The sequence below is a fragment of the Gymnogyps californianus genome, chromosome 1 (assembly GCF_018139145.2).
Source record: "Gymnogyps californianus isolate 813 chromosome 1, ASM1813914v2, whole genome shotgun sequence".
NCBI classification, from domain to species: Eukaryota; Metazoa; Chordata; class Aves; order Accipitriformes; family Cathartidae; genus Gymnogyps; species Gymnogyps californianus.
This window is the reverse complement of record NC_059471.1, coordinates 108281792-108303194: the sequence shown is the minus strand read 5'-3', so window position 1 is coordinate 108303194 and position 21403 is coordinate 108281792.

Sequence of the window (21403 nt, the reverse complement as noted above, 5' to 3'; positions counted from 1 at the left end):
TTGGGTAGAAATTATTGAACTAATTTTCTATATAATCAGGTAAAATATGTTTATATTTTACAGCCCATCTTTGGTAAAAGATTAATAATTTCCTATTAATCTTTAAAAGACAGAAGCTGGCCTTAACGAAACCCTGATTCTCAACATATTCTATATTTGGTAGCATAGATTTTAGTACTTTTTAAAACACTGTGATAAAATGAACAACCAGTATCAAAGCAGACCATAAAGTATTGGGGAGGGGGAGTGGAAAAGGAGGCAGTTGCGCATGTAAAATCTGTATCCAGTTCAGTCTTCTTTTGTTAATGTTTACTGATGAAAGACAGGTTTGGATGACACTTGGCTTTGAGGATTTGAGATTTGGCTTCAGGTGTGGCATTTTTCGGCCTGAGCATCACTGGTGATACCCCAAAAGAAACTGAACACCCACTCAGAGTAAAGCTGCCAAGTCTCTTAGCTCCTGTAGGTTTAAGACCCCTTTGAAATGTAGGTGAGGATCTTGCTTTTTCAATATCTACACAGATATTCAAAGAACTGGGTCTGTCTGTTTGTTTGTTTTAAAATCTGGCACAAAATTATCTAACTATTAGTGGAAAAATTATATTTATAAATTCTCAAAGAAATTCTAGGCTTACATAAGGGTTTAATCTTTTGCATTTTAGATACCATTAATGATTTCAACCAAACATTAACAATTTCAGGGCATAGAAAGAAAGCTGAAGGAGGTGTTTTGAGCCTCCAGTCTAAAGATTTCAGATTCTCGTATGCTGATAATATCAAATATCTTAATCCTGTCTTAAAATAGAAATGTATTTTTCAATCACATTGTAATTAGATTAACTGAGACTGCTTTGTTTTCTCTGCCAATATTTAGTTTAAGAAAAAGATATTAACTGTGATCTCTAAGATTTATACTGAATGTTTGCACACTGTGCAACAAACTGAAAAATCACTGGAGTTCTAAGAGATCCATTTAAATGAGTAAGTGATTCAACTTCTGAACTAGATAAGAAGATTAATCTTTTTCCCAAAAGTCAAACTTTCAAATAATCTGTCTTACTTTTATTGCCTATATGGGGTCAGATTCTTCTACACTGAATGCATTGAACAGAAGTCTACAAATGAATAAAAGCATTCTATGTGTTTGGTTTTATTTTTTATTACAGATACTATTTGCTACCTGCTTACTAATAGGCACAATTATTTAAATTATTGAAGATATTTTTAAAAGGACTTGAAAGGGAAGAGGATAGTGTCCTTACGATTCTTTAGAAGGGGTGAAAGACAGAAAGGACAGTAACTGGAGGCAGTACCAATACAGGGAGCAGAGGCAAGAAATGACTGAAGTAGGAACTATGTTCTGACTACAAAGTGTGGTCAGTTGACCTTGGTCAGCTGCCAGATGCCCACCCAGCTGCTCTCTCATTCCCCATCCTCAGCAGAACAGGAGGAGAAAATAAGATGGAAAAGCTTGTGGGCTGAGATAAAGAGAGGGACATCACTTACCAGTTACCATCATGGGCAAAATAGACTCAACTTGGGGAAAACTAATTTAATTTATTGCCAATTAAAATAGATTTGGATGGTGAGAAACAAAGACAAAACGTAAAACACCTTTCCCTTACTCCCTCCTTTTTCCCAGGCTCAACTTCAGTCCCTCATTCCCAACTCCTCTACCTCCTTCCCTTGAGCGGTGCAGGGGGATGGGGAATGCGGGGTTGTGGTCAGGTCATAACAGTTTTTCTCTGCCATTCCTTCCTCTTCACACTTTTCCCCTGCTCTAGCATGGGTCCCTCCCCTGGGATGCAGTTTCCCTCAGCAAATATCCACCTGCTCCGGTGTGGTGTCCTCCATGGGCTGCAGTGCAGATATCTGCTCCAGCATCATCCTCTCCATGGATGCAAGGCAATGCCTGCTCCAACTTGGTCGCTCCAGGGGCTGCAAGGGGATCTCTGCGCCGGCACCTGGAGCACCTCCTCCCCCTCCTCTTTCTCTCACCTCATTTTTTACAATGAGTAAATAATTTCATTAGTTTCTTTCACTGATTTAATGACAAGTTAGGAGAAACAGACATACTATTAAATTTATCTTTCCTTATCAAGAAATTGGAAATTCTGGAATCTTCCTATGATATAGCTGTATGGTCTTTGGAAGGGTAAAATGCACAAAATCACAAAAATAGTAACAACAACATCAAATGAAAAATAAATTATTAATTTACAGTTTCTTTAGAGTAGTCATTTATTTAGGGGTCCAGAAATTTTTTGCACCAATATTGGTTATCCGAACCGTTTTCCAGAAATTATTTTGCTGACAGAGCTCTGGCAGATGAAAAAGTGAAGCCCTGTCTATCAAATATGACATTTCATGTGATTACTCTTTTAAATGCCATCTTTCCATAAAAAGCATTTCCCAATTTCTATTTGTGCTGTGTCTACATTGTTTGTGAAAGGCATCCTCTGATCTTGTCTAATTTTTGCAAGCGTGATTGGCAGGGAGGCCAAGATATGCCTCCAGTGGTCACTGACCTCCATGTGACTGATAAGGATTGGCAAGTCAGCACGCTGCCAGCAGACAGTTGGCTTGGAAGAAATGTGAACAGAAAGTGGGTAAGTTATGAAGCATGCTTTGAACTTTCTAGTCTTACTTTCTTTTCTTTGGAACACAAACATCAACTTAGTGGCAGTGTTTTGGTTTTTTAGGGTCTCCTCTTCTGCCCTCTCTTGCCCCCCCCCCCCCCCCCCCGGGGAAAGATGTTGGGTACTACCTCTCCAGCTGACTGATGGAGTCTGCCAAATGCAGTGTAAATTTCCTGAAGCTTCTACAATTTTCTGAAGTGTCTACTCTTTCTACTCTTTCTCAAAACTGCCATGTAAGTAAGAAGTCTAACCCAGTGTTTAATTCTCTCAGTCATGTGCATGAAGTTCATTTTCTATTAGATTAGCATTTTTCCAGTTCTGAGGAGTTTGAATTGTAAGTCTGTATAAGCAACAACGTTTGTCAAATGCTACTTTCTTTTACCTTCTCACCAATCATTATTAAAAACAAAAAAAAATACCCCTTAAAAGTAAAGGTGAGTAAATATCTATATCCCAGTTACTGATGTTTAAAGTACTGCCTCTGACACTGACAGTCTCTTAGAACTGAAAAAGGTGGAAAATGCTAGTGTGTCTGCCATTAATTTATATCTTTCTAAATAAATGAGTACTCTAAAGAAATTATAAATTAATAATTTATTTTTCATTTGGTGTTGTTATTCTTATTTTTATGAATTTTATCTTGAAACACTTTAATTATGTTCTTCTTTAAATATTAAAGTGAATAAGAATGAACAACAATAATAAACAGTGAAAAATCACTATAGGAGCATGGAAAAATGAAACAGTAAGTATAATATAACAGTAAGTATAATCTCTGATTCTCTATTTGAAAAAAAAAAAAACCCACAGTATATATTCTTAAAAAAAATGCACACAAAGGACTGGAGATGATTTTAAGCTTCAAGTTGAGCTTTTTAGCAGCCATAGATCCTTTGCCCATGTTAATCACTTTCCTAAAGTCAACCCCCATGTCTGCCTTTCGATCTCTGGATGATATTCCACAATTCATCCCTCTTTTTCAGCTGTGTCTGCAAGTGACAATAGTACTCTTTATCAAACTGTATCACGTCTTCACATCCAAAACCATTGCTACCTTTATAGATTTCCCATTTGCACTATCTGAGATGTTAAAGTTGTGGTGACTTGGGAGATCCTCTTCAAAACCTAATACTTACCTGTCAGAACATAAACACAGAAGAAAACTGATAAAACAACATAACATCAATTAAAAAAGTGTGTGTATTTTTCTTATTTTGCTCTTACTAATCTTCCACACAGGGAACTTCTTTTCATATCTAAACTTAGTGTTTTTATTTCTCTTTCTAACTGACTAATATGTTTTAAGTCTCTTCACACTTGGTTTATTCTACAGGACATATTATATTACCCTCTCTTGAGTAGCACAGACCTGTACCCAATTATTTATTTACTTTTGGTGCATTTTCTCAGTTGTCAGAGTTAAGTTCCTCTGCCTCTCCATCTGGGGCACAAACGAGAGGCTCAAATGGCTGTAGTGTCAGCTAATAATTCCGAGACGTGAGGCTTGTCATTTTAAATAAAACATTCCTTCTCCAACTTTGAAATAACAAAGAAAAAAAACAATACAATTAGTGTCAAAAACATATACAGGAGAACATTTTGGAAATGTGTGGCAAGCCAGATTTTGATTTTGTGTTGAAATATAAAGTATGATTCAGATTGTCCTTTTCTGTCAAGCAGGCTGAGTGCTAAATTCCCACAAAGACGCCAGGTTCAACATTGTCAGAGCTGCCTATTGCACTGCAGTCACAGTCATTTTGAGTAGTGTGGCTTTATGCCTGTTTATTTTGCATTTCAGTGTAGGACCCAACCTGGCCTTCACTATGACTATTCTTATTGACTTTGATATCAGGGCTGTTGAAGCTACTTATTGTGCTGCAATCCCTCTGCCATGCTCTTGGTGTATGCTGGAATACCTGGCACAAGAATAGGAAAAAGTTCCCCAAAATATGTTGTTCATTAAAAACTGTGGAACAAATCACATGTTTGGTTACAGGTGCCTAAGGTGATTCAAATCTATGGTGATTCAAATCACTGAAATGCTAAAATGGCACACACGATAATGGGTGAAATTACCATAATGTGTCTGTTGGAAACTAGTAGGAAGTGATCAAATTGAAGAAATATCTAGTCACACTGACACTTTATTCCTGTGATAGTTTTGTATATTGCATGGCAAAAGGACAGAGCAAATTATGTTCTTATCATTAACCAAATATATTCATTATAAATATAAAAAAAAAATTTCAATCCTAAACATAGGGGCTTTTTTTTTTTTTGTACCGATAACTTATTTTGGTCAAGTTTATTATAGTAACATTGAAAGGTAGGGGCATTTTCTGCTTGTAGTAGAAAATAAGACAAGATTCTTATCCTAAACAGAAACAGGTCATAATTTTGGGGAAAAAAATATGTACTATATGTCAACATTCAAAATAAATGTGTACAGCTTCCAGTTCTGTGCTGTGTGGCAAATACTTTTAGAATATTAGCTTCCAACTTCCCACAGCCTGATTCATTGCCTTAATTTTAGCTTTAAACTCAATGCTGAAAATGTTCAGATCCTTTTCTCATAGGAGTTTTCAAAAGAATTAATTAAAATATAATGAAATAAAGTGAACGGTCGAATGGGTTTCTGAACTAGTTTCATTTTTACTATGGAGAGAAGCCTGGCAGGGTGTGCATGGTGCATTCCAGGGGACCAGCAATGATGCAGGAGAGCTCTGCGGACGGTGCTAATTCATTTAGCTCCAGGACGCTGTACATCAGCGGTTATACTGCTGAAGAAATTTGCCAAAACACTGATTGCTTCTTCTGAGACAAGAGAGTCAAAATGACTTTACAAACTTCTCACAAGAAATATAACACTATGGGGTTTAAAACCAGGAACCCCCATTCTGGGCTGTGATATCTTGTTCCCTGTGGTGGGGAGGGGGAGTCCCACCACCTGGTGCCTCTTATCCTGTTCCAAAGCAGCCCTCCCTCCATCTCCAGTTTGAGATCCCAAAGGATCCCATGTGCTACATAATGCAGAACGTGTTATTGGATATATACTCTTTCTAACTACAGCTGAATGACCTGAAAAATTAGGTTTAAGGAATTTGTATAACAATTTTCCAAGCAACTACAGGTTTAGAACTGCTCATTCAGCATGGCAGCAGGTCTTGGTCTCACATGAAATAGTGGGAATTATAGATATTTAATGTCAGGGCCGTGAGGACACAGTCAGACCCACATCATTGCACTGAGCAGCTCCACCTGGGACACCCCCCTGCCCCAGTCCCCCCTGCCCGGAAGCCATATCTTGGCTCTGGCCTCATCAACAGCCCTGCTCTTGCTGCTCCCTGGCAGTTAAGACTTTCAAAAAGTATCAGTTTCTTCTCTTGAATCATGATTTTAGGATACTCAAAGCTATCAGGAGTCTTACTTCTCAAAGAGACTATGTATCCCCTGGTTTATATTGGCATATTTCTATGGAAAGCAGGAGAATCACGCTTTAATCCAAGTAAGGGTCTGGTCTGCTATTGCAGGCCCTGTCCAATCAACTTATTTTTTCAGAAGTTGTATTAACAAAGAGTTACATTCCTCAGATCAGAAGTTTAAAATATCTTAGATAACTGATTGAAACATAACATATGGAAAGCTATACCACATTGTCCTGGTTTCGGCTGGGATAGAGTTAATTTTCTTCTTAGTCGCTGGTACAGTGCTGTGTTTTGGATTTAGTGCGAGAACGATGTTGATAACACGCTGATGTTTTAGTTGTCATTAAGTAGCGCTTATCTTAAGCCAAGGACTTTTCAGTTTCCCATGCTCTGCCAGCAAGCAGGTGTGCAAGAAGCTGGGAGGGAGCATAGCCGGGGCAGCTGACCTGAACCAGCCAAAGGGGTATTCCATACCATGGAACATCATGCCCAGTATATAAACAGGGGGGAGTTGGCCAGGAGGGGCAGATTGCTGCTCTGGCATCAGTCAGCAGGTGGTGAGCAACTGCATTGTGCATCACTTGTCTTTTCTTGGGTGTTATTTCTTTTTTTGTTGTTGTATTCCTTTTCATCACAATTATTATTATATTATTATTATTATTATTATTCCTAGTTATTAGTGTATTTTATTTTACTTCAGTTATTAAACTGTTCTTATCTCAACCCACGAGTTTTAATTTTTTTTTTCTCCTCCCCACCCCGCAGGGAGGGGGGAGGGGGAAGCAGCTGCATGGTGCTTAGTTGCTGGCTGGGGTTAAACCACGACACACATGAATGTAAAGATAAAGCTAACTCATTATCTTGTTTCTGGGTATGTACTGTAGTGGATGCTTAGAAAAAGGAGCCAGTATATACTGTTTTTTTCTTTTTTTCTCTTTGTAAATCATTCAAATTTCTGACAAGACGCAATGTCAAGACTGTATCATCAACATACATTTAAAAAAAATCAAAATAAAAATAGTAGAACTCCACATTTTCTGGTTTAAATAGAAAGAGTACGGAAAAGGGCAAAGATAATCAAAAGGTGTTAGGGAAACTTATGGAACAGTCCTTAATAAATTTGTCTTGTCTTTTTGGAACCTATTTATGCTTCTAGCTTTCACATCCTATGATAATAAGCTCCCCAGTTTACCTAAGTGGTGCCTGGGGAAAAGTGTTCCTCTTGCTGTTAGTTTCGAATTACTGCCTGACTATTTAACTGACTGTCCCCTGCTCCTTGCATTGGGAGCCAATTCATTAGGAACAATTCCTTACAGCTCTTCATGGCATTTGTCATTCTCTCTGCAGAGAAGCTATTTTAGACATGTAGTGAAATTCTTTCTGTATGTTTTTGGTTTTTTCTTTGATACTCTACTCTGTTTTCAAGTCCCTCTGTGTTACTAAGCTTTAAACTGCTGTTCTGAGAACTGTCCCTAAACTATTTTTTTCAAAAGAACATGGTAAAATGTGAATTTTCTCTGAGAAGTCCAAGTATCTATCTCTTTTTCCAATTGGTTCAAATTTTGCTGTTTTTCCTTCTAGGCTGAGAAGTTGTTTCTATCTCTATTCTTGCCTGGAAAAAAACTCATTAATAGTATACATTAGAATATTCAGATAACTTGAAAAAAATTACATGAGCATATGATACGTTAAGGTGGATTCTTTTACACTATATGCTTAATTTTCCCCCTTTTATATTTTATGCCCTGGCATTAGTGGAGCAGTCTAGTGATTCCTCCCTCTAACTGTTCTAAGACATGAGATTGTTGTTATAGTTCTAGTATATTTTGGATTAAGCTCTGAAGAAAAACAAGACGTCTTTCAGCAAGGTTGTCTCCTTTCAGGTAACAAAGAGGTGCTAAAAAACATTCCTTGTGTATACAGATGTATTTAAACTACTAAATTGCATGTTTGATAAGTTTTTGGGTTTGTGTTTTGTTTTGTTTTTTCTTTTGAAGATGCTAAGTTTCACCACAGCTCAGCATTACATTTTGAATACAAAAATAACACTTTTCATCTAAGACGTAAAGTGCCTATAGAAGCTCAGACAGCCAGAGGATAATCTTAGATCTTCTTTTCAGTACCTTTTATTTTTTTCTTATTTGCTGCATAGAAAACTTACTGTAATCTGAGCCAGTCTTTTGTCTTTGAGTTGTTTTTAAAAATCCTTAACAAAGAAATATCATTGTATTCCAATTGCTTTTCAACTGTACCACTTACAGTATGTTTTCTTTAAAAATAAATTTATTTTAATTCATATAATTTATTGCTTCACTCTGCTTTCTCCTTAATACCTCTATTAGTTTCTTTCTGAAGCTTCGATTTACTTAAGATAAACTAAGTCTTCCAACATTCTGGAGCAATAGAGACCAACCTAAAAAAATATTCAACATCTTGCTTTGATTTTCTTCTAACACTTTCTAAAGGAAACAATATATAACCTGGAAAAGTTATACACATGCTGAATTACTTTAGGAGATTGTCTTTTATCACTTAAAGTACTCAGTGAATTTTACTTCATGCTGCAGTTAAAGACTATAGTACAGAGTCCTGAGCCATCTTTGAAGATAATTTCTCATTTCCTATCTCTCGAGAAGAGGAATGACTGTTTCTTTTTCTTCTACTCTTACATTGTATGTTTTAAAGTGCGATCATAGTAGAGTTTGCAGAGGGTGTTATTTATTTATTTATTTTTAAATGACCAAGTAACAATGTCAGTAGGGATATTCAAAATAACAGGTGCTTTCATAATACCCACTGTACTGCAGTAAGGTAAATGTAAATTACCAAAATAGAAACATCATCTTTTGAGGAAAGCACAGTGTGGAAGTGTCCTGGTTTCAGCGGGGATAGAGTTAATTTTCTTCTTAGTACTGGTACAGTGCTGTGTTTTGGATTTAGTGCGAGAATGATGTTGATAACACACTGATGGTTTAGTTGTTGCTAAGTAGCGCTTATCTTAAGCCAAGGACTTTTCAGTTTCCCATGCTCTGCCAGCAAGCAGGTGTGCAAGAAGCTGGGAGGGAGCATAGCCGGGGCAGCTGACCCAAACTAGCCAAAGGGATATTCCATACCATGGAACGTCATGTTCAGTATATAAAGTGGGGGTAGTTGGCCAGGAGGGGCAGATTGCTGCTCTGGCATCGGTCAGCGGGTGGTGAGCAATTGCATTGTGCATCACTGGTTTTTTTCCTTTTTTCTTCCCTCTTCTTTTTTTTGTTATATTCTTTTTCATTACAATTATTATTATTATTATTATTATTATTATTATATTTCATTGTTATTATTGTTAGTATTATATTTTACTTTAGTTATTAAATCTTTCTTATGTCAACCCACAAGTTTTACCTTCTTTCCCAATTCTCCTCCCCATCCCACTGGGAGTGGGGAGGATTGAGGGAGCGGCTGCATGGTGCTTAGTTGCTGGCTGGGGTTAAACTACAACAGGAAGAAATCACACTTCCAACAATAGAATGATTTTTTCTTCCTTGTCCTGCCTATCTTTAACCTGACAATATTGATAGATACCTTTAGCATCTAACTTCTTTGATGGTTTAGGGTAATTCAGACATGACTTTCGTCTTAGTGAGCTGAGATTAGTCATTCACTCTTTCATCTTCTTGACTCTGTTTTTACACTTCCCCCCTCCCCGATCTTCTTATTTTCAGAAAAAAAAAAAAAAAATCCCTTGGCAATATGATACACAATGCTTCTTTTCTACCTCTCCAACAGAAATTGTTTGTCTGAAGCAAGCCTTTCCTAGACAGTGCTATCTTTAACTGATCCTGACATCACTACTTGCTCCTGCCTGGCTTACTGCAACAATTTGTACATCCCAAAAAGCTTTTCTTTGCTTTCTTACAGTTGTGGGTGAAAACAGCGTATGTGTGACATAAGAAAAGTGCAGCAGGAGGAAATCAATTCAGGCCTTTCTGATTATTGGAGAAAAATCAGGGAATCTGTGCTGGTTTTGGCTGGGGTAGAGTTAATCTTCTTCATTGGCGGGAGTAACTCTCTTAAGACGGGATCATAGTTACTAACTGAGCAGAGCTGCAGAGGTCATACCTCCTCGTGGTCCCGCTGGATGTCCTTCAGGGTAACCAAGATGACCTCTGCCCCAGTGTGATGGAGTATAGTTACGTACTCCCTATTGACTGACTTCACTGACCACTCAATAGTATTTATCAAGGTGAAACAAATTCCGGCATCGGTTGTTAATCGATGCCCAGAGCCTGTGCCCATGGGTATAGTTGGGCTTAGTCTGCCAGCTTTTTGAGGGTGGTGCTGTCCGGCTTAGGTAACCCCTCACATTTAGATTGGCAAAATGGGCTGTCAGATGCAGGTAATGTTCTTATTTGTTGCCACACAAAAAAGTCCTATGGACTTGAATGACGTAGTGCTCACTAGGACCATCAGAGACCATGAGGAATTGGTGGAAGTGGGATTAAATTTGAAAGGATTAGAGTTTGTTAACTCAGAGTTTGTTGGTTTAGAATGGTGTCATCCTTCCACCTTGTCTGATAGTTTAGCCATGTTGCCGGAGGTGTATGAGGTACCTGTCTCTCCGAGTCTTGAGGGCATTACCATCAGCCCACATATACGGGAGGTTGAGAGTGAGGAGGAGGGGGAACTCTCACCCCAGGAGCCATGACTCAGTTGTCTTTATTGCCATCAATGCCTATCCTGGTCTCCAGTGTTGACCTGCCGAGTGAGGGTACTCCTGTGGTGAAGGTCCTGGACAAAAATCCATCATGCCCATGTTGTGGAAACAGGATAGGGAAGATGTCGGGACTAATTGAACATCTGAAGAGAGCGCATGGGAAGAAAAAGATCTTGTTGCAGTGTGCTCGATGTGGGAGAACTATTGTGAAACATCATAGTATTGCCTGCCATTTTCCAAAGTGTAAGGGGGCTATAGAATCTGCCTCCATGGAGGGCTGGGTCTCTGGAGAATGTGAAAGAGTTTTTGAATCAAAAATTGGCCTGGGACAACATAAGCACTTGGCCCATCCAGTTCCTCAGAATGTTGAGGGGATTATTGCCTCCCGCCCTAAGGAGGATACTGCTAGAGGGGTACATCGACAGTGCTGGATGGAAGAGGAGGTAGAATTATTGCAGAATTTGGATAAACAGTATGAGGGGAATAAGAACACCAATAAGTTGATTGCGGAACATATTCCTTCGAAAACAACTAAACAGATAAGCGATAAGAGATGAGGACTTCATAAAAGTCTGGTGAAAAAGAGGGAAAAAGATCAAGGATGGAGGAAACATCTAGAAAGACAAGGTTAACATCTTGTGAGCATTGGATCGCATGGGGAAGGGGGACTGAGGTCCCATCCATTATCGAAAAGTGATTTCTGAGTTGTTGACATCTGAAAAGCTGTGCATTCTTTGGGGGGGGGTTGAAAAAGTGATCGAAGGGAAGGAACATCCATCAACATTGGTTCACGAGGCAGGAGAGGACTGCTTTGCATGCTTGTTTATGAAGTCCATCAAGTTGAGGGCAAGTCAAAGTCAAAAGCATCAGGTGGCCCACAAGGTTCGTCCTGCAGAACCACCAAAGGAGTGGATGAAGAAGAGGGCCATGAAGTGGGGGCAATTCCTACGATTCCAGCGGCTGTTTTACCTGGATAGAGGGAAACTTGCCGGTATTATCCTGGATGATGTGGAGCCTCTGAGGTGCAGTATCCCACTCGACAAGGTGCACAAGGTGTTCAAGTCAAGATGGGAATCGCTGGGACATTCAAGGGCCTAGCTGCTTTCAAGATCATTGGTCAGGCTGACAACTCAGCATTCGAAGCCATGATCACGGCGAAAGACGTCTCTAAAAATATCAAAGAGATGAGTAAGAATGTGGCACCAGGACCGAATGGGCTAAATTTGAGAGATCTTATTAAGATGGATCCTCATTCAACTCAATTAATGGAACATTTCTGTCTGTGGCTGGTCTCTGGTACCAGACATGGTAAAAGAATGTCGGACTGTGTTAATATCAAAATCTGCTTTACCAGAACGCCAGAATGACATCAATAATTGGCGACCAATTACCATCGGGTCAACTGTCTTGAGGTTATTCTCAAGGATTTTAACAGCAAGGTTGACTAAGGCATGTCCCATTAGTCCACAGCAAAGGGGGTTCATAAGGTCATCAGGATGTACAGAAAATTTAAAATTATTACAACTTTTAATTCGAAGCGCAAAGAAGGAACATCGACCCCTGAGGGTAGTCTTCATTGACTTAGCCAAAGCCTTTGACACTGTGAGCCATTCTCACATCATTGTGGCTCTGAAACAGAAAGGGGTGGATAATCATATTATTACCCTGATTACGAACTTATATCGTAACATCAATTCCTGTATTGACATAAAGAATGAACAGTCGGATCCCACTGGGATTCAGGTTGGTGTAAAACAGGCTGATCCAATGTCCCCAGTTTTATTTAACTTATCTGTGGACCCCCTACTGTGTAAATTGGAGGAGGAAGGAAGTGGATTCCAGCACTGTTTGAAACATATAACAACTATGGCTTTTGCAGACGATTTGGTACTCCTGAGTGGATCATGGGAAGGAATGCAGAAGAATATTGGAATTTTAGAGGTCTTTTGTGAACTGACGGGCCTCAAGACACAAGGGGAGAAGTGTCATGGCTTTTACATTTGGTCTACAGGAGATTCATATGCGATCAATGACTGTCCTCCATGGATGATTAATGGCACCCCCCTCAATATGATTGAACCTGGTAGGTCTGAAAAGTATTTGGGTCTACGTATAGACCCATGGACTGGAATATCAAAACCAGAACTACTGGAAAAAATAGAGGGATGGTTACAGCGGATTGGGAGGTCATCTTTGAAGCCATTTCAGAAAGTCGATATCTTGATTTATTTGGTGGACCAAGCTGATGTAAAGGCTACGTACCTGGAAACACTTGATCTGGCAATTCGAGCAGCTGTCAAGGAACAGTTACATCTACCATCAAGTACCAGTGATGCCATCCTGTATTCCAGCACTTGGGATGGCGGCCTGGGTATCACTAGGCTCTCGGGATAGATCCCTAGTGTACAAGCCCGAAGACTACACAGAATCGCACAGTCTTCAGATGAGACGATAAGAGCAATTGTATGACATGAGGGTATTGAGAAGGAATTTGTAAGATTGTGGATTGCAGTGGGAGGAGATAAGGATAGAATTCCATCTATCTGGGATCTGAAAGCAGTTATGGTGACATCGGAGGAATTAGGCAGTGAGGAATCCATCTCAGAATGGGAGGTGCCCGCTCCAAAAGTTGTTTTTTTGGAAACATTGTAACTGGCGAAAGCAAGAGCTTGTGAACTGGACCAAGTTGCTATCCCAGGGCCATGGGATTTCCAACTTTGAGAAGGATAAAATCAGTAACAACTGGATTGAATATTATAGAGGCATTCCCCATAGAAAGCTCATCACGGCATTACAGTTGCGAGCCAATGTCTACCCCACGAGAGAATTCTTGGCAAGGGGCAGACAAGAGACTCAAATTAAATCATGTCGGCATTGTCAGGCAGAGAATGAGACCTGATCCCATATCATTGAATACTGCCCTGCGGTGCAAGACGCTAGGATTAAAAGACATAACCAACTATGTGAGTTGTCGGCGGAAGAAGCCAAAAAGAAAGAATGGGTAGTATTCCAGGAGCCATTGCTGAAAGGCGATCAAAACGAATTGTATAAACCAGACTTGGTATTCCTTAAAGGAGATCAAGCCTTGGTAGTAGACATCACTGTTAGCTATGAGAGTAAACCAACGTCTTTGGCAGATGCGGTGGCAGAAAAAGTAAGGAAATACCAACATTTGAAACATCAAGTTCAAGAACTGATGAATGCCACTACTTTCAAATGTGTGGGTTTTCCTCGGGGAGCACGTGGAAAATGGCATCAAGGCAATTACGAATTATTAGGAGAACTAGGACTCTCTAGTTCCCGACAAGAGAAGGTTGCACGTTGTTTATCAAATCATGCACTGTTTACTTCAGTGGATATTGTATATATATTTGCTAGTCAAGCTCAGACTGTTTTAAGATCTAATGAATTGTTCTATTATAATTGTATTATCTAATGAATTTCTAATAAACTGATTCTTTATTTTCTATCCTATGTCATCTAGGGTAGAGCTAACCTGCTTCACGACGATTTAGGGCGGGAGCCGGACCCCCAGGGCGATTAGTGGAAGGGTCATTGAATATGAAAGATAGTATGTAGGGAAGACATACATAGGGTTCAGAATCATGACATGTCATCTATCCTGCTAAAAGAGATAAATCACCGGTCTTGACATAGGTGGATGGGACACCTTTACTTAACCCGGAAAAGAAATATGTATAATTTATATATGTTTGATAAATAGCTAGTATGGGGCTATGTGCTGGATTTGTGCTGGAAATAGTGTTGATAATTCAGGGAGTGATGGCGTTTTGTCTTCAAAGTAACCGTTACACGTGATGGAGCCCTGCTTTCCTGGAGATGGCTGAACACCTGCCTGCCGATGGGAAGTAGGGAATGAATTCCTTGTTTTGCTTTGCTTGTGTACGTGGCTTTTGCTTTATCTATTAAACTGTCTTTATCTCAACACATGAGTTTTCTCACTTTTACCCTTCCGATTCTCTCCCCCATCCCACTGTGAGGGGAGTGAGCAAGCGTCTGTGTGGTGCTTAGTTGCCTGCTGGGGTTAAGCCACGACAGTCCTTTCTGGCACCCAACATGGGGCTCAAAGGGTTTGAGATAATGACAGATTTGATTGGAATGTGCTAGATCTAATTTATAGCTGTTATTGCTATTTAGCTATTAATCGGCAGGCTCCTGTTCTTGCCATGGGGCTTGCTTGCCTCGCTGTATATTAGAGTCTAGTGCTCATTAGTGGCTGCTTTTTGCTTTCGCTGCTTGCTGTACTGCTGTACTGCTTATCGTCTCACTCTGCTGTACCTGGGAACATTTTGATAACAGCCATGGCAATGTGCCTGGGCTGGCAGATGGCCAGGGCATCGCTGCTGTTTCTGTGCGGCTGTACTGGACAGCCTGGAACCCCAGTGTGAATTCGAGTCAAAGGGACTGTGACCCGTGGATGAGTCCACGCAGGAACAGGACACCCTGAATTGTCTGAGGCCGTGGATAAGCCCATGACAGAGCAGGTACCTCTCGAAGCATCTGTGGCTGTGGTTATGTCCGTGCCACAGCAGGTATACCTGTGAAAGGGATTGTGACCCAAGGCTAAGTCCACGCTGGAGAAGGTACACCTCGAAGCATCTGTGGCTGTGGATAAGTCCGTGCTGCAGCAGGAACACCTTGAAGCATCAGTGGCTGTGCACGAGACCATGCTGGAGCACCTCAAAGCATCTGGCCATGGGTAAGCCCACAACAGAGCAGGTACAACCCTGGAGGGACGGCAGACATGGGTAACGCCATGTTAGCACAGGTTTACTTCTGAAAGGACTGTGGCTGTGGGTAAGGCCACACTGGAGCAGGTATATCTCTGAAGGCATTGTGGCCCATGGAGAAGGCCACGCTGGAACAGGCGCACCTCAAAGCGGCTGTGGCTGTGGATAAGTCTATGCCGCAGCAGATATACCCCTGAAGAGACTGTGGCTCATAGATAAGCCTCCACTTGGAGCAGGTACTCCCTTAAGGGACTGCAGTCTGTGGATAAGTCCAAGTCGGAGCAGTTGCGAGAGGAGGAGTTCATTGCAATGTTAAACCCTGTGGCCTGGCCCAAAGAGACCAGGGGTGGAGATTGTAATGGAAATACCTTTAAATTGTTGTAACCTGGAACTTGAGTTGCATGTTATGGCAATTACTATAGCAGGAACCCCTTGTTGCTAGCCAGGCTAGGAGCAAAGGGAGGAATTCATTGCAATGTTAAACCCTATAACTTGGCCCAAAGGGACCAGGGGTAGAGATTGTAATGGATATACCTTTAAATTGTTGGAACCCAGGATATGAGTTGCATGTTATAGGAATTACTATAACAGGAACCACCTGAACCACTGGAGGACAAGCCTTACAAGAAGCAGTGCAAGTGCAACAGTGACCCGACCTGAGCGAGCTTTGGTATCCAGTAACTCCACACAACACACCACCTCTCCTGTCCTGAGTGACCACCATAACAGATGGAGCCCAAAGTCATGGACTAAATGAACTCCATGGACATTTTGTGGGCATTTGTGGACATTTTATGGACATTTTACAGACATTTCACAGACATTTCACAGGGGTGGTCCATAGACTAAGAGAACGGTATCTGTGTATTATATCGTTGGATGGGAAGGGAAGTGGTGGGTAATGAGGATGTACTGGATAGTGTGGGATCTAAGCATGACATAAATGGTATGGAATAAGGGGTGGAGAATGTGCTGGTTTTGGCTGGGATAGAGTTAATCTTTTCATAGTAGCTAGTACAGGGCTATGTTTTGGATTTGTGCTGGAAACAGTATTGAGAATACAGGGATGTTTTTGTTATTGCTGAGCAGTGCTTACACAGAGTCAAGGCCTTTTCTGCTCCTCACACCACCCCACCAGCAAGTAGGCTGGGGGTGCACAAGGAGTTGGGAGGGGACACAGCCGGGACATCTGACCCCAACTGACCAAAGGGATATCCCACACCGTATGACATCATGCTCAGCAATAAAACTAGGGGAAAGGTTGGCAGGGGGCTGCTGCTCAGGGACTGGCTGGGCATCGGTTGGTTGGTGGTTAGCAATTGTTTTCATTTGCATCACTTGTCTTTCTTGGGTTTTCTTTCTCTCTTTTTGTTATTTTCCTTTTCATTACAATTTATTATTATTATCTTCATCATTATATTTCATTTTATTTCAATTATTAAACTGTTCTTATCTCAACCCATGAGTTTTCTCACTTTTACCCTTCCAATTCTCTTTCTCCCATCCCACTGAGGGGGGAAGTGAGCGAGCGGCTGTGTGATGCTTAGTTGCTGTCTGGGGTTAAACCACGACAGAAGCCATAGATCATGACCTCGGCTTTTCCTTGGAAAGGGAAGATTCAGTTGCAAGAATGGAAATAACTTGTGGGTAGAAGATAAGAATGCAAGTGATAGGCGAGGTGATAAAGCAGGGTACAGGAGAGATTAACAGGTTTAGTTTTCTTCAATAGACAGCAAATTCTTAAAATATCTGCTTTTCTTGCCAAAAAAACCCCAAACTCCTAGCAGTCTTTTTCAGTTGGTATCTTTAATTCTTCTCATCAGTGTGTTTAAAAAAATTCTAAATAGGAAAGGAAATAAAGGAGAAGTTCAAAAAGAAAGATTCATTCTGCCAAAACCCTTCTGTAGTATGTCTTCATAATTTAATGATTATTTCTTCCGTTTATTCTTTCCTCCCACACTCACAAAAATGCAGCTGTTTTGACAGTTATTAGTTACTGTTGATGTAAGGACACAACACATTTCCAATATTTTTTCTCATTTTGATCACCAAAAGTTGGCATTTCTAAAACCAGCTGTAACAGATGCAGCTGCTCTGACACCACACTCAGAGCATTCCGAAGCAAAAGCTAACAGTGCCATGCTCAGGAACAGACTGTCACAAGGGCAAAGTCCTGATGTTAGCTCTCTAGTAATTAGGTAAATGTACACTTGAGGTTACATTTAGACCATCCATTTGCATCAGTATCTCAAATTTAATAGTATAGTCACTATGTCTCATAGCTACTTAGAAGGCAATTATTTTGACAATTATTAGGAGACATTATTAATAATTCAGGACATAATAATGCAAAATAAATCCATTAAGACAAAAGCCCTAGGGCAGAAAGCCTGGTTCTCATGGAGTCATGAACAAAACACTTTTCCTGGAGGCCAAATTTCCTGCCATGTGACTGCATATAAGAAGAACGGCCAAAACAGGTTATAGAATGCATAACATTATAATGCTGACATAGTAAATCCTTTGCTTAACACTTACTTAATGCAAATAAGGGAACTGTGATTCCATCATACTCAGTAAACAGAAATATTCTCTTGGAAAATGTCAGGTAAAGTTGATGATGTTCCCATGTCAAGACTGAAGATTCAGCAGGGATGGGAGGAAGGGCTGAAGGAGGTGTGGGTTACCCTCAGAAGACAGATGTTCAGTATACTGGAAGCAGGATGGTCCAGAGTCATCAGCCTGCTCTGTAACAGCTAGCAGAGAATGACGGTTTCCTGGATATTTGTGGAGTGATCATTTAAACATTCTTTCAAGTAGCTTTAGGCTGCTAATTTTTAAATCCTCAAATAAAGATAATGAAACCCAGGAGGAAAAGCAGCACCTGCAAAGCAACTGCCAGCATACTGCAATGTTTTCTTTCAAAGCATTCTATGTGGTGACTGAGTCAGGCTCTGTTTAGTTCATAATTTGAAAGGATTCAGTATAAAACAGTATAGCTGTGGACAGCACACCACAGGAGAAGACTATTCTAGATGGAATCAGATTTCCTAATAATATAGAGCATGCTTGTTTACGTGTTTTAGGAAGCCTATGTTTGGTATAATAATGTTGAGTAATACACTCAAAATACATTTTAATTGTTTGAGAAATAGTCTGATTAATGTAATAGCCAAGGCTTAATGATATGTATAAGATGCACAGTTGTTTCCATGATGCCTGCAAAATCTTTGCAGCCAAAATATTATCATATGTTTTTCTTTCCTTTCATATTTTTATGAATAAGCTTGTGCTGTTGCAATCCATCTGTGCCTCTTGAATCTTATCCAAAGACTGTCCATGCTCCATTGCCAGTACCTATATGTTCTATCATAGGATAAAATAAGTGGACACATACAGATACTGATTAAAATGTGGCATGTTTCCATTAAAAATTATATATTGGAGAGATTATTCATCAAAGATTGGCAAGGCATGGTTTCTAAAAAAAACCCCAAACAATCCACCAAAATGATTTATGCTCCTTTAAGATATGAAAAAAAAAACCAGTGCTGCACTTTCTAGAGAGATATTAAAAAGTCTGACTTTATTACAATTTGTCAATTTTGTATTGTCAAAAATACATGAGGACTTGTGAGCAAATCCTAAGTATTGAATTGTACATTGAGAATGTAGTTGCTGATTGGATTATATAACTTTCTGAGCCTCGATATTCATCATGAATTCTGTGTGCTGAATGTTACATATATGATAAATACGATTTCCTCCTCTCTACCATAAAAAAGTGAAAAATATTATTTTTAAATTGTATGTCACCATCAGGGTAAAAGAAATATGTACCTTTACTCATAATTGCTACTACTTAACGTCTCCTAACTGGCTACATTTTTTTTCAGTGTATCTCCAGGCACAGAAAGGACAAGAGGGTGACTGAGTACAGCCAGCTGGTTTTATCAAAGGCAAATTGCGTTTGGCCAATCTAGTTGCCTGTTTTAGTGAGATGACTGGTTTTGTGGACAGGGACAGAGCAATGGATGTTATATGTCTTGACTTTAACAAGACCATCAAGGTGTTCCACAATACTATAGCCAAATTGGAGATACTGGGTAAATGAACAATAGGGTGGGTGGAAAAGTGACTGAACCGTCAGGTTTAAAGGGTTAGATCACTGGCACAAAGTCCAACTGGCAGTTTGTGACCAGCGACATCCGTCAAGTATTAATATAGGAGGTAGTACTGTTTAATGTCTTTATTAATGACTTAAGATGATGGGACAGAGTGCCCACTCAGCAAGTCTGTGAACTATGCCAAATAGAGGAGGAGGACTTCTGTTCAGAGGGTGTCCAAGAGGCTGGAGAAATGGGCTGATGAATACCACATGAAGCTGAACAAAGCAAAAGTGAAGTCTTGCAGCTGGGATGGACTAAGCTCACGTAACAGTACAAGCAGGGTGCCAACACAGCACTGTCCAGTTTTGGGCTTCTCATTACAAGAAAGACAGGGACATACTGGAACAAGTCATTTGGAGGACGACTAAGATTGTCAGAGGGCTGGAGCACATGGCATATATGGAGAGGCTGAAATAGTTGAGTTTGTTCATTCTCAAGTGAAGACGGAGGGTGGGGAGAACCTAATTGCTGTGTTCAGGCTGCCTAATGGGAAGACAGAAGATTAATTCAGACTTTTACTAGAAATTTCAATTAAATATAAGTAAAAACTTGGTCTCCATGAGGATGTCTGGAATGAGTTGTCCAGAGAGATTATGAGATCTCTGTTCTTCAAGATTTTCAAAATTTGACTGGTGATCAGACCAAATAACATCTGGAAGGCCCCTTTAGGCCCATTATTTAGGCTCCTTTAGCCCCTTTAGGCCCATTATTCTGTGTCTGTACCATTCTAGAAGACAGAATCCAGAAAAATATGAAAACTTTTTTCCTCTATCTTAGCTTCATTAACAATATGAAATAGATTAGACACCAAAAATTCTTAATGTCAAACTTAATATCTGTGTCCATCACTCTGCTGACCTCAAAAAGTCTTACTGCTTAGTAGGGAGCTAAGAGGGATGGCTCATTTACTCTATTGCAATACTTGCTACTACAACACTAAAAGACAAGAAGCTGTACTTTACTTCACAAATGCTAAAATGCCTACTGTTTTCTAATTTTTTTTTAAAGTTTATTTCTCAAAACCTTTCTCAAAATTTCTGTAGATGTCATTCAAATTTGGTATTCATACATACCATCTCTTACACGCAGTTGTCCTCAAATCTTTATTCTTTAATCCTTTGTTTTATTCAATCAGGACTTTTCTTTAGCATTGTTAAGAATCGCCATTTTGGAGGCCACATTAATTAACACTTCACAGTTTAGCAAGAACAGTTTGTTGTATGTGCTGCTATTAAGTGGCCAATGATAATTCAAAATCAGGATTTAAGTTGTGCTATAAAGACTAAACTTTTGAAATGTGTACATATTTAGACTTGCATTTTGCTTATAACTAACTGATAATATTACTAGTCCATAAATTCAATTTATTTAAAGACAAATTAGTTTCAACTTTGAAGAAAGGAACACTGCAAAATAAACAAAATAATCTTGTATCATTTGAAAATGTCTGTATTCTAACAAATATCTGGATAAGTGGTCAAAGTTCTGTTAAAATTAACCGGATTCCTCTGATGACCTTTTGTTCATTTAAAATGGAATTAATTCAAATTAGATTTGATTCTGGAGAGATTATAAAAGGAAAGAAAATATCTTAATCTCTCATTCAGTGCTGAGAGGGTATGAGTTATTATACACTCCAGTGTTATAAAGGCGGAATAAGTATATCTGAACATACTACTAAATTTAAAGGACTTCAGTTTTTATTTACCTGGATTCAAAT